The sequence below is a fragment of the Athene noctua genome, chromosome 2, assembly GCF_965140245.1.
Source record: "Athene noctua chromosome 2, bAthNoc1.hap1.1, whole genome shotgun sequence".
NCBI lineage: Eukaryota > Metazoa > Chordata > Aves > Strigiformes > Strigidae > Athene > Athene noctua.
In genome coordinates this window covers 48,220,765-48,236,190 of record NC_134038.1, presented here as the reverse complement: position 1 = coordinate 48,236,190, position 15,426 = coordinate 48,220,765, and positions in this window count along the sequence as shown.

Here is a 15,426-nt window from a genome sequence, read left to right as displayed (position 1 = left end):
AGTGTTGTATCACCATGCAATGGAGAAAGATGGAAATGCATTGTGTGACATGCCTGTCCTGTCCTTTAAGTCTACTTGAACATGAAGAAAACATGTAAAGCTGCATCCTTACTTTCAGTTAACACAATGAAGTCTAGGTTTGCTACCTCATCATGATACAGATGTCTATAATAAAAAGGAGCCAGACTTTGTAATTATGGGGTACCCAGTGGTTCCGAGTCCTGCAACAGCTGTCATTCAGTAGTGTGAGTGTATGTGGAGTGTGGGAGCATCTGGTTCACTGAGTTATTTGGTTGTGATCTGCTCACTATAAAAGAAATAACAAGTAATGAGGAAAGATAAACTAACACACCGACACACAAACATTAATGAGGAAGTCACAACAGAGAGAGTAATGAGGACCCAGAATAATTCAGCTGCTGATTGATGGTCCATTAAAGGAACTGCTCCAGCAGAAACTTCAAGAATGTCAATGTGAACAACAATTTTATCTGATGGGAAGGGGCAAACATGATTAACATGAGTATTAAGGGAAACTTGAGGCTGCTTGTAATATGGGCTATGAGAGAGGTCTTGTGGACTAATGTAAAAATGACTATGGGATGTTTAGGGGAAGGGCCAAAGGATCTAAAGAAAAGGGGAAGGATCGTAGTGGATCAAAGAGGAACTAATCTAGGAAAATTGTGCCAGCAACTGGAAAGACTGGCGTGCAAATGAGATCTGTGTGCCAATGACCACAGGAGACTGCAGGTCTTAGGGCTTGTGGGTCTAGGCACTAGCACATGGAGGGACTGGCATGCAAGAGTCTCTGTGCCAATAACTGGAGGGACTGTGGGCTGTAGGACATGGATCATAGGGCTTGTAGGTCTAAACACCAGTGAGTGGAGGGAATGGGATGTGAGTATTGTATGTGTGTTGAAAGGTCCAAGTGACAGCAACTGGAGAAGAGGCCATGGGCACCAAGGCTGTAGGTCTGAGTGGCAGCAACAGGAGGGATCAGGTTGTGTGTGGCTGTGTAAGAGGTCTAAGTGCTGGCAACTGGAGAGACCTGGGTGTGTTTGTATTTCTTCAGTGAATGTAATCCTCTCTGTGTGTATGTATAATTCACTTGCAGACTTCAAGATGGTCTAGCTAATAGGAGAAAACACTTCCACATCTGGAGGACTCAGTGTGAGCCAGTGGTTAGGGTAAGGGAGCCTATGGTCCAGGCATGGATATTCGGCAGATTGAGAGCCCGTGGTAATGTTCAAGGTATCTGTGATTGTGGGAATGTTTATGCAATGAGTGTGTGAGCATATGCATCTGTTTCAGTAACAAGCATCATGTTGCTCTATCTGGCAAGTAGGAGGTGACCTGCGTAAAGAGCCCCAGGTCCAGGCATGGATGTTAAAGAGGTTTAGAGGCTGTGCTAATGTTCAAGGGGGCTGTGAATGTGGGTGTGCTTGTGGATGTGGAGAATGAGGGCACATGTGTTTTCACCAGATAACCTCCATTCTGATCAGTTGGAGGGGAGCAAGATGGTCGGACTGTCTGCACTTGTGTGAGCTTGAGTAGCATTATCGGTGGGTGCTGCTACCCGCACTGCTCTGTGTGTGTGCAGCAGTCTGTGCAGCCAGCCACATTAGGAACCTCTGTGTGTGTGTGAGTGTGTCTCTTGGATACACACTCAACCTTGCTACAGGACAGACTTGCAAGCAGCAACAGCAGCAGCTGCATCCCTGGGACTAGGATGGAGAGATCACCTGGGACCATTCCTGGCTGGGCACCATCGGCTGGTGAGGAGGGATCTCAGGTCTGTTGGATTTGGCCTCTCCCTTAACAACCTTGATATTCTACAAGGCTACAGTTCAGTAGGTTTTGGAGAACAGAGTAACCATGGAAATAAAAGGGCCAGAGGAAGCAAAGTGTACCTCCCTGAGGACACTTTTCAGAGGAAGATGGCAGTCACCGCGGGCACAGATCTTCATATTTGCAGTGTTTTGGAGGGGGGTTGCAAGAGACAAGAGTGCCAGTAATAGAAATGTCAGGTCACACCAGATGGTTGGTAGACTGGTATGTGAATATATTCACATTTAAAGGTCAGCAGCTACTTTGATTCCCTGGAATGGATGTTGATGATCATAACATTTGTCATGCAATTTACCCTAACTCTGGGCAAGAGCAGTTCAAATGTATGGAAATTTGATGAGGGAACTAGTTTTCATCTGAATGCTACTGCATGACACAAAGCAACAAATGCATATGGCTCTGTACTGACACTACATATGTAGTCATCCTCTGATTAATATTCTCTGAAATGTGGTTATATTTAAAGTATTCATAGCTGGTTTTATTAGCTTTTGTTGGAATCCAGAGATTCATGAAAACAGCCGGACAAAATTAACAAAGATTTGTCAGAGCTAACAAACATCATGGATAGGAAGATACCCTACTATAGCTGTCTTAAAATAACTTTCCTATTTTGACATGTCTTCATCAGCAGTTTTCATGCAAATAATCCTCCAAATGCGCCTTCAATTAAGATATGCACATAGATTTACATGGAGTTAAGAAGACACAAATGAGACTCTTCAAAAATTCAATCCTGGCTAAAATACTTAACATTATAAACAGTGAGTATTTCTTAATTTCAAATGTGAACTACTGGATTTGTGACTGCAGAGGTCATTTAGACTTTTTGAAATCCAGATTACATGAAATGACATAAATACTACCTGGATTGTACTTTTGTGGTTTCACTAGAAGAAAGCTTAATGCATAGGGCAATATATTACAGTACATCATGCAAGATATAAATTCCATAGGGTATATCCTGAAATGGTAAACTTCCATGGGAGAAAACCCTTAAGCTTCTACTCGTTCATTTCAAACAGGAACCAGTGAGGATCACAATTTAAAACAGAATCTCCCAGTCAGTGAGTAAGAACAAATCGCCTTTCAGTGGTGTGCAGGTTCCACAGAGCCAAAAGTGACTGAGGTTTTATTAATGTCATTAACTGATCTAAAAATACTCAAGAGGAAAATACTTTTTTTTTTTTTTTTCTCAATTTTCAATTCAGGAAGATTACTCAGGAAGTCCAGCATCAGATTCAATATTGCACTTCATTGTATATCACAAAATTTATACTACTATCTCAAGTTCCTGAACAAACACATTTTTCTTACAAAAGCTGTACCGCAACTGTCTTACAGTGATTGTCTCTTTCTGTGAAGAAAGGAGGTGAGATATAAAAATACGTACGTGGTTTAGGAAAGGAAGCATTTCAACTGAAGTTTTCTGCTTTATGAGTAGATACTTTACTTGGATTTGTAATTTAACTGGTTAAAATTGCAGTGCCTCAGTTTTGGTTACCTCTTGTGAAAACAGTGACAGTCACCTGCCCAAGTGAATCTTGCCTGCTTTACAAAGACTTTTCCTACATGGTTATTAGGGCTGCATCTATTATTTTTATATTAAACAGCTTAATTTTGGAGACATATATTAGACACATTTACAGATAATACGGATATTTGTCACATATCAAATACTGCACTGGTCAGTCAGAGCACCATACGTGAGGTTGCAGCCCTTCACAGAAAGACGGGGTGTTTGCTTCACTTTCCTAAAGCAGATTTATTCACAGAAAGTTTTAATAAAAATCTTTAATGTAAGCTTCCCCATATGAAATCTCTGAGATACTAATATGATAGCAAAACCCACCAGTGTAAAATCTCCACAAAGTTCCACTTCTCTTCCCTGTCCTTCTCACCTTGTGGTGATTCAGTTTATAATTTGCAACAAGGATTTGCTCTGTCTGCACGCCTGGAGCTGTGCAGGTCAGGCACACTCCACGCTTCACAGTTCAGGACTAGTGTAAAAAGCCTGTTATTGGGTTCCCACAACATGCAGAACAAGGGCTTGAGCTGTGGATGTTGACTCCTCTGGTCAACCACCCTGCTCCCACCCTTCGTTCAAGTGCAGGTCTCTGCTGGTACCCGGGTACTCTGCCCCCCTCAGGAAAGACCTTACTTAAGTAAGTGTTGTCTTCTCTGCTCCTCCTCTTCTGGGCTCTGGACTAGCTGTACAGCTGGACCCAGCAGAGTATGTGCACACTGTATTTAGAGCTGTGTGCATGACTCACTCCCCACTGCTGAGTCTATCAGGAGTCACAGCATGGGCTTAAAAATAAAATTAAAAAACCCCAACACTGAAGTCAGTGTCTCAGGTTTGGAGTTGGGAAAAAAAAAAAAAAAAAAAAGGTATGTTGTTGGTCTAGCTACTTATCAGTCTTTCTTCAAGAATCTCAGCATTGCAGAAAATCTTTTAGGCATGCCACCTAATATCTATGCTAAACAGTATACACAGCCTCGTATTCCTGATATAAGCAAACTAGACCAATTTCTTTGCTATTTGCATCACACGGATCAGCTCGCTCAGTCTAGCTTTTGCCCAAGTAGCAAATAACTGAATCATAATGTCTAATAGTCTGGCTGGCGCTGCATTGTCTAAATGCAAAAAAGGGGCTGATCCTAAACACTAGCTCTCTTATTTCAGCTAAGCATGTCAGGTGTCTCATACCACCCCCACCAGGCAGACACGATTCCAGGGTGCAGGGCAGGAGTCAGAGCTGCCATTTCTTTAGGTGCAGATCAGAACAGAAAAGTTATATTTCTCCATCTTTTTTTCCCACAGTTCTCCTTTCCCACTGTTATTAGAGCTTAGGGTCTTTTACTTAGACATAGATGCCACGTGTCAGTTAAAGTACCTTTGATTCCCATAAATAGGATCTTAATTCTCCTATCTACTTGGACTGCATTTTCAAGCTATATTCAGTGCCAGTAGTACAGATAGTCATGTCTCGAAAGAAGATAACCACCAAATAAACTGCCTTTTCTGAACAGTCAATTGCTGTTTCTCAAAACTAGAGTTGTTGCTTAGAGACTTCTGTAATGTTTCATGCATTGATAGTAAAATATCTGTATTTTGCTCTGTTACGAAATTATGAAGAAAATAAATATACAGTGGTCTCATTTTCCCACTTCCTTCAACAACATATATACTAGTTTATTACAAAAGACAGCTCTAAAGCCAAGTTTTAATAATCCATATAGTTCAAGAAGATCATGAATGCTTTGCAGCAGACAGATTCCACGTGGCTGCTTTCCTTGTCCTCTCCCCTTTCTGAGCATCAACAGGTTGAAAAAAAACAGTGACTACAGCAGTTCAGACTGATCACCTCTCCTGCTCCCAAATGAATAATTTGCTGGAGTGCATATGGATCAGTCTCCATTGTATTAAGCTTCTTCAAAACCATCACCAGTGCCATCTTTTTCTATTTTTTCACTGAATGCTTTTTTTCTTCCACCACATAAGTCAAAGTTTATTACTTACAACATGTACACTATAACTGGTATCGTAAAGGTTGCAGTCAGGTTTCCATTCCAGTTTTCATTTGCTCACAAATTCCTAAACGCCTTCCACTTGAGATGACACGGTCCATACTTGATCTCTGACTTTGACTTCACCTACTGTGAAAACAAAATAGCATCAAAGAAGCTTAACTTGAATGTCTGGATCTTAGCAAAATCAAACCTCGTTGTTTCCCGAGGTTGAAATGCTTAATCCTATAGTACATAAACCTGATTGTTCTTCCAATGCAATACTCATGGGAAAAAAAGATTGTGTGCTCTTTATCAGATTTGAATCTTTTCTTTAAACAATTTGATGGAACATTTTGATTAACTTCTTAATAATAGCATTTCTGCTGACTGGTTACTAATATATAACTAGAACCAGCCATCATTTTCTGCTGGAGTTCTGCATATGTGCATTTGCCCTTGATTTTTTTTTAACACCATCTGGATCCATGCAGTCTATGCTACAAAAAGCCAGATCAAATCTTGTCAGCAGCACGTCTCCTTCTTCATCTGTGATTGCTTTTTTTTTTTTTTTTTTTTTTTTTATACTTTTCATCATGTTGTGAACGCTTGGGTTTGGAGGCAGCTTTCACTCACATAAATGATGATTGCTTGTTCAGAACGGGGTGTTATAAATGGCATAAAATAACATTGCAACTTCAGTTTGTTAAGTAAGCTATTAGTTTATTAACTCTGGTAGTTATTAAGTTGTTTAATAAACTTTGTTTATTAACTGTGGTAGAAGTATCTCTTGCTCCTTAGAAGAGTCAGGTTTCATTCTAGCTGCTACTCTGATGCCTTCATCACCAGAAAAGATTTGTCAGGGTAAGCTGAAGGTAAGTAGAGAAACAGAAAATGAAAATATCTATCATCTCAGCTGGTTAAGGAACAACCTCTGCAGGCACTCAGGACAACCGCAGGTTTGCCTTGGCCAAAAGAATAATGATGATGCTTAAGCCTTAGAGTGTGTGATTGGGAGGAATGGAAAAAGAAAAGCCACTGTCATAAGAAAATATGAATTTTCTTAAGGGAAAAAAAGAAAATTAAATTGAGATGATAGTGACTACCCACTATAGGCCAGTGCATGATAGTCTACAGGCCATGTTTCCCAAGCAGATGCTCTGTTGCAACATGAAGCCTGAACAATTCCTCCTGCTCAACAGCCCATTTGTTTGCTCTTCTTTTCAGAGGTTCCCAGCTCACAGCAAGATCAATTGCCATTACCTGTGTCCTTTTAAAAGCTATTTATTTCCCTTAGCTTATAGCAATATGCATGTCTCTCACCTACAAGCACTGTGAGACCTCTGTCTGCCCCAGCCGCAGCGAGGCGGAGCCTCTTTGGGCAGCTCTCTCCTTCGGGAAGGTCTGGGAAACTGGCAGTCAGGGTGATGTGGAGGCTGCGCTGGCACAAGCATCACACAAAACATGTTTTGTTGCTGGAAGACCGAAGAAAAACTTGGAAGTATAACCCCTTCCATGGCCTCTGCCGGGGACAAAGCCAGTGGTGGTACCCTGTGGTGCCAGCCCTGTTGTCCCTAATGAGAGCTTGTCCTTGCATAGGCTGCTGCTGGAGACAGTAAATGAGTGGTTCTTGCCCTGGAGGCTTTGTTGGAGGAACTGGTAGAGACCAATGTTTTGTTTCACAGAGCCACTGAAGACCAGATATAAATATTTGTCCTACTCCCTTGGGAGGGAAGTCCCCCTTCTGCACCCAATCCCCTTTGCCAGGAAAAGCAGGGCTGCCCTGCCCTGGCACTTTGCCCCACACTGGCTTCCCTGGCCTGGTCCCCATGGTGGGAGTGACTGCATAGCAATTTGGTTGACATCAAACATCCCCACTGGCTACACCCGTGTCCACGAAAGACCTGCAGAGCACTGGCTGGCAACTGCCTTCCCCCCAAGTGAATCTTGAGCTTTGGAACAAATTTGAATTTCTGAGAAATACAAATAGCCACAGATGCATCCATTTTGAATGCAGTCCCAGCAACCTCAAAGGTATTTCTGAAATGAAAAGCTGGGAAAGGAGGCATAAAAGTTTATTTACCCTTTTTTCCCCAGAGGTTTATTTACTCATTTTCCCCTGGGGTTCAAATGAGCAAGCCACTCCACCCTTTGTGCTGGCAGAGTCATAGAAATGCTTTCATTTATGCCATAACCATGCCTGAGTGCCTAGATTAGGTGGTGCCACTTTCTTACCTAGGAGCAAGTTATCTTGGCTTCCACTTGCCTTGATTTATACCCATATTGCACAAACCACTTTGCAGACGTGTCAGATCACTCTCAGATTGGCTGTGGTTGGGTTACTTGCATATTTGCTTTCTCACTTGTTTCCCACAGCATCTCAATTATCTGGTGGACTAGGACTGGGAGGGCTAAAAAGATTTTTTTTTTCCTTTTCCATTCCACAAATATTCTTCAGCTATAAAACACTTTCCTGTTTTTTATTAGGTGGCATCAAGACCATATCAAGGCTTTGTTGCTGAAAAACCCCACAGGCCAGGGTGCAGGAGCTTGGGTACGTGGGTGCTTGCTGATGCGCACACAGGCACACAGCATGCAGCTGGGTGCAAGGGGGCCCATTGCACAACAGGAGGGTTTTAGAGCTCAGAAGATGGAAAGTTTGATATCTTTGGAAATGCAAGGCTGAGCATCAGTTTCTTAATCAGCAGTTACAGCTGCTGTCAACTGCCTTCCTGGCAATCCCCTGCTGATGGTGGAAGTGGTTTAGGGAATATTTTGCAATACAGTGATCACCTCTTAAAGGGGAAAGCAGAGCATTTCACCATCTTTCAGCTGTAGGGCCAAAGCCTTTTGCACTCTGGTTGTAGAGCACTGTAAAAGATTAAGTATCTTAATAAGCAGTAGAGGAATCCTGACTTTACTACTATTTTATTCATATATGTGAATGATCGATTTGTGCTGAATAACTTGTACAGTATCTGTAAGTGCATTACTTCCCTTAGTTTATTAAACAGGAGTGCAGTAAACGTCCTGTCCTCCCCACCACTTCTGGCTTTTGTCACAAAGGATGCTGAAACTATTTGAAATTTAAGTAACTACTGGTGAAGTCAGAATACTTTTTGTACATCCCTCCCAAGAGTCACTGTGTAAGACATAGCCATTCACTCCTAAGGGTCTGGATCATCTCAGGTGGAGCCACACATCAGCAGGATTACGCTTGCCAAAGGTCTTTTCCCAGCTGAGGCAGGGCTTATTTGTCATTAAACCTCAAACTTCAGTTATGTGTAACAACACAGCAAGCCCATGCAAATACACAGGTGTACAGTACAAAACTTTTACAGAAGGGGAAATGTTGTGGGTCCCAGGATCCAGAATATCAACTCCTTTCCATGGATGTGCAAAAGAAATGAGGGAAGGAGAAGCATCATGGTGACCTATTTGAGATCCAGGGACTGTAGGACGCAGGCCCAGACCTCTAAGCTGGGCGTTAGGGATAGTCATTAAATGTTTGCTGATGGTGTCAGCGGTAATTGCTCCAGTAAACTGGACGCTTGGTACTGTCAAACTCTGTCAGGAATGAATTGAATGAGATAAATGTTCCTACACTTACAAAGTATTTTTACAATTAATTGCCAAAACGGTCCTGGGAAATGGGAAACTAGTTTCCTGAATTTATTGGAAAGACAGTTAAATCTGGACCATCAGAAGACTTAAACAAGGGCACAGAGTAAATAGCTGTCAAATCAGATTGAGAAAAGGCAACCCACCAGTACCTCTTTGTTGGTCTGATGTTTCGCTGTCCTGATGGTGCTGTTTAGTCCAGCGGTCATAAGCAGGGACACGGCGCTCAGCGGGAGCAAAACCTAGGCCCTCTGGCAGCATGGCTCTGCCATGGCCACTGTTGTTGCCGAGACACTTCTTCCCCCTTGCTCCCCCAAAACCCAACAGCTTCCAGCTTCATCACATCAATAGCTGGGTGAAGGTGATGGGAGCAGGAGAGTCAGGACTCCCTGCTGATGGGTCAGGGGATGCTAACCCTCATGCTGCTAACTCCAGAGGAGCCTGGGGCTGTGGTCTCAAAAAACCGAACTTTGCCAGGCAGCTGAAGGGCAGTTACAGCCAGCTTTTATAAGCTACCACTTGATCTTTGTAATAAGAATTTTTTATTCAGTGTTTTCTAAGCACCTTCCCCATAAAAGGACAAAGATGCTTCTGACAGTGTTGCAAGTATGTTGTGAGGATGTTGTGATGGATAGTGAGAAGTGCCAGAGTTTTTCCTCTTTTCAAGTAACGGAGATCAAAACTTCCAAAGATTAAAACATTCACTTAAACCTTGTAAGTACCTTGAAACATTTTTTTTTCCCTAAGCTTTCAGACTTTTATTTCATACGTTATTCAAAAACACAACTTCCATATAAATGTCATGAGGTGTAATGTTCAACTTCAGTTAAAATTGTGAGCAAATCAATACCTTTCATTATTCCAGGTACAGGAACCTGCTATGCTCCACCAGCACCTCCAAAAGCACAGGTTCAGGCAATTTAAAGAAGACAAAGAAGCTTTGTCTTCTTTAAGACAAAGTGTTTGAGCTTTAAAGGTCGCAAAGTTGAAGGGCTCTGGTAAGAAATCCTCTGCATTATAGAATTTTAGAGGGTTTTTGTCCAGCACTTCTCCTCCAGAATGCTCCTGAGACTTAGCAAACATGGAAATATTGGACCACTGATTAGCTTCTAAATTGCCTTAGCTAGTTGTAAGGTTGCACCAATAGTATTGGTGTATAAAAAGGACTGTAATTGTTCAGTCTCAAACCGGAAAGAAAAGAGAAGCTGTAATTCCTAAGGTCAGGAATGTAAATATATATATATGTATATAAATATATAAAATATATAAAGGAACCACAAGTGTTTTCTTAAGGAAGAGTTCATATTACTATGCTATTATTACATACCTAACACTCCTTCAGACATTACTGCAACACAGGTAGGTAGTAAAGACATCCTCAGAAATCCTACTGTTTCAATAACCAGACAGAAATACTCAAACTATACTTTCCTTATTAGAGTTCTTGCTTCAGAATCCTCCCAGATTTTTTTTTTTTTTAAATTTAAGATCTCGTTCCAAATTTCAAAGTATGCCTATGTCCAATCTAGCTTTGCATTTTATTAAGGGACCAACTTTTGGCTTTATTAAAGCTTTAGTAGACAGTCCTTTGGATTGCAAAGTGCAGCAGATCCATTAGCATGTCATTGAGTGCCATTATACAACTGCTTTGAATTTTCATGGCTCCACGTGTGCTATATTTGGATACACAGGGAGGTAATTCAGGTGCTGGGCCAAGTGCTTTCGACAAGGGGTTGTTGGATAACAGATTCCATCTGCACTGATGTGGTTAAAATGCCATAGCAGTGCGAAACATTGTTTCAGCACTGCCAATAAGTAAGTGTGCAAGTTGCCCTCTTCAGGAGAGAAAAGACATTCTCAGACAGCAAGATTTCAAAGGATTATTGTTTTAAGTTAACCTATTTTTTTAAAGCAAGTTATCAAATATTTGATTGAAGCTCTGCAGAGAAATAAAGAGCTTGATCTATGTAAGGAAGCTGACACCTCTGCCAGGAGCTGTTATGTAGCAGGTTAGCATTGTCAGGCTAATGTAACTTAATTATGGGTGCTGAAAACAAAGCATTTAGAAATGAAGTCACAACTGAACAGCCACCATGCCTACAAGTGACAGAAGTAGAATAGTTCCATCAACTTGAGCGATAAACTGAAGCCCATTCGTGAAATCAGTGGGTGTCTCACCCGAGTGAGCAGTGCAGGATTAGACTCGATTGCACATCATGCCAGCACTAGTTAGAAACATAGAACAGATGTCAAGTAAATAGGGAAGTGTGGGACAAAACAGAAATAATTGTAAAAATGTGCCCAAGGATAAAATAAATTGATCCTAAGACACTAACAAACATACTTGTACAAGACGAAATGAGTCTTTGTACTGGGTTGGCTTTTATTTTCTTGCTAATATTGCATAACAGAGCTACATTGGCATGGTGAGGAGGGGGGATAATAAAATAACTTATCAATGCACTATTAACTCTACATGCTCTTACCTAATAATAAGATATTGATGTCTCCTTTAATGCGTGTCCTATTGTTGAGAACTTTCTCATTACCCCGCAGTAGCATACACAAAATGGCTTTTTTAATATACTCGTGGCCAAGAACGTTTGGTACTAAAGACTTGCTTAAATGGTCAAAGATATCCTATTTAAGAAACAGCAAACACTTACATTGCACATTACCAACATTAGGATGGAATCTCATTATCCATTAGCCAGCATTAGTGCAATTTATAACTTACTTTAGTTTGAGCTTTGCAGAATTTCTTGATCTTTGCCACATCATCAGCTGAGAATGTGAGTGCTATTTCTTTGCTCATCAGTTTGATATTATTAGCCAGCATTGTTGTCCCTGGTATTTTCCTCCAGATGCAGAGAAATGTCACAAAATTAACTATTAAATAGATGAACTATTAAATACATACTGGAGTGTTTTTTTCACATCACAAGAAGAATGAAATTCAACAAAACTATTAGATGTGTCCATTTTATTATGGCTTGGAGAGTGAAATCCACACTAAAAGAGGATTCAATGAAGTTCCAACATGAGAATTCAATGAAGTTCCAACATCAGAATTCAAAAGAACTAGAACTACGTCATATAGCTTTATAGCAACAGGGATTTAATTTCTTCCTTACCCTGCAATACAAATGGGTGGGATATCTGTACGGTGTGACATCTGCTCAAAGAACATGCTCTGATGTTAGGGCTAACTGTGAGGGAAATAGAGAGGATAACTCATTTTTCGCTTTGTTTTCAAAAGGCTTGTCAGACACTTGGGCTTCTTCTAAACACTGATCAGACAAGCCTTGCAAACCCCAGAGGGTGAGAAACCAAAATTTTAAAGCAGACAGCAGGGAAACACCACCTTAACTTCTACTTTATGAACCTATCAATCTTTTGTAAGTTTACAGTCTTCGTATGGAAGCACCGGCAAGACAGCTGATGCTTTAGAGGAGCCATGAGAAAATGCTTTGGGGACGGGAGACTGCAATTGATATAAACTATCTAAAGAAAGACGTGAATGCAGCCCCAAGATCTGGGTGTGAGCAACACAAGCCACCCAAGGCACAGTTGTGTTTTCCAGATAAGACGGCTTGAATGGAAACTAAATAAAAATCTAACCCAATTCTAGCTCAGACTGCCTCTGGAGGCTCGTAGCAAGCCTCTGTGTTCCTTTGAGCCTGTCTCAGCCGTCATGGTCAGAGCTCTCCCGGCTGCCCAACTCGGCCATGGCCAGGTGAATGCTGAACTGTGGTTCACCACAGCCACCCACAAAGAGGGCTGAACTGCTGGGGTTTCAACCTCAAACTCCGAATTAAGGTTGACATATGGGTGATTCCCACAGCCCTTCACAAAGGGGGGGTGAGTTTGCCTTTAGGCTTCCCTCCAGGGTGGTGCCGGCCTTGCAGACAGAGCCATTGGGTAAATGAGCCCCAGGTGTCTGCATTGAGTGAGCAAAGGTCAGGTGTCCCACTTAGGGGTAAAAGCTGGGACCCCTTGCAGGCAGAGGCAGTGTCTGTCTGTGAGGTGGATGCACTTTGCAGAGTTCTCTGTTGGGGAAGGACCTCCTGCCTCCTTGGGACTGGGCTCCAGTCAGGTCTGGCTTTTGTAAATGTGGGTTGTGTAGAGATTCGGTATGTGGCTTCCTTGGTCTCATGTATTTGGCTTGTTGACCTGGTTGTCTCCTGCCCTGTCTCTGGGAGACTGCATATCACCATTTATTCCACCCATTGTTGGTTGTGTGGTGTCATTGTTGGGGTTGGTGGGATTGATGTTGATTATGTATAATCTGACTTGTTTGTACCCCCAGCACTCACCCATGTACTGACCCTTTTGTATCAACTACAGTTTGGTTATTGGTTCATCTTTATGATGGCTGTGCACTTTATGCTAGGCCTGGTAACTGGCAAAACAAGGGCTCACGGATGGGCAGAGAGGAAGTTTGGGGGGTGTGCAGCTGTTGCTGGGGATGGTCCAGGTAACAGGAGGAAATTTGGTAAAGATGAGATGGAGATAGGTGGAAATGGTTGTTCTCAGCTCCACAAGCAGTGTGACAGATGTCCCTGCTGGGCACAGGGAGCAGGAGACTGCAGCAGCCACAGGCAAGCCCTATTTTGGGTTCTAAAATATGGGGTTGTCCTGAGTGGATCCTCAGGTAAAAGCTCCCAGGTTTTTTAGTAATCAGTACAGAGAAAATGACAGTAGAATTTGTAGCACTTGAAGCTGTGCTGACAAGGATTTTTAACTGTTCAGTAAACACCAGTCCCTCTTATTTGTTACCAAGTTCATCTCAAGCCAGTCCTGACAGGCAACCTGCTTTGCTGCCGTGCTCAACTGCAAGGCCAGCTGGCAGTGACTTGAGGGGGAGGTGTCAGTCAAAGGTACCTTGATGGAAGGACCACTTATTCCTCCTGCACACTATCCAGAAGAAATTAACTTCTCTGTAAATACCCTTCAGGTGATTGTAAACCAAATTGTTTACTCTTGGGATATGCAATATTTGGTATTTTCCCACCAGAGAGGAGGATGGATGGCAGTTCCAGCAGCTACAGTCATACAATGGTATGGCAAGGAAGAGAGGACACTGTGGCACCTAATTTGCCTGTATTACTGTTGTAGTGCCTGTGTGACCCTGAGCTGCAGCTAACACCCTGAGGTAAATAAAGACACCAGGATCTGAAGAGATATCTACCTGGAGATGCCCACTCTGCACTGAGGGGTGGCAGCTGGGACCAGCCCAGGCAGTGATCACTCAGCAAGACCAGTACCACCAGCAGACCAGGGGGAAAAAGCTGTATTAATGCTTGCCAATAATACTCACCGATTAAGAAAACCTAACAACCAGTGTGTACTGCCTTTTATACAGCTGAGAGACAAAACACAGACCAAGTTATAACAAAGCTTAAACCCAAAATAATTACATTTTGTCACAATTCCTTCCTCACAGCCCAAGCTACCAAGGAAGCGAGCTGCCAGCACCCAGGGAGAGACACGATTTGCTCCACAGCTCCCTTCAATCCCAGCGCGAATATTTCCCAATGTTTGAAACAGGGAGCAACTAAATCTTTTAATGCTTTCTGAAAAGCAATCAGCTCACTGAATGCATCATTCAGCAGACTCCAATATAAAATAATTAAACCATGAAAAGCTGTTGCAGTAATCTTGCTTTAAAATCCTAAATTCCTTTACATTTTGAGGATCTGATGGCACTGACTCCAGTCAGACACACACAGGCAGGGCAGAGACCGCGGGAGCTTCTCACAGCTCAGCTGAATGCACCTCTTCCACTCCTTGAGCAGAGGCAGCTTAACTTTATGAAGATTTGCTGTTGCAGGAAAACTATCCAGGAGACACAGCTAAATCCAAATTCATTTCATTTTCAGCCAAATTATATTTTGATGCAGGTCACTAGAAGCTAATCTTTCATCTGTTTTTCATACATGAAAATGAAAAAAAGAATTTCAGATTAAGCAGCATTTATCAGGCTAAATAGAATTAAATCAAGTGGAAAATTGCGTAAAGAAACTCAGTTAAAACAATCAAATTAAAAAGCCCTTTACCTGTGTGAATGTAATCTTTGATTTTCTCAGAAGAGAAGGACACATTATTATTAAGAAAACTTAAAAGGAAACCTGTATTACCCTTTTCTTATTTCCCTGCACTTGAACTGGCAGTCTGTCTTCATGAACAGATTTTGCTTCCTGTCTGTCCGGCAAGTTCACTTGCTTGTTCTCACATGCTAGAAAAACTCGTGTTTTCAGAACTGGAGAAGCACTTAAGCTGTACAGTAATCAGGAGACAAGTAGCAGATGAATTTTTATTCATGTATTTTTTTGTTAGTTACATGTGTATATACACAGACACACAGGTGCATACACACACCTGTACTCAGTAATATAACACAACTTTAGCAACAACTCCAGCTCACCAGAGGCTACCCTGCTCTTA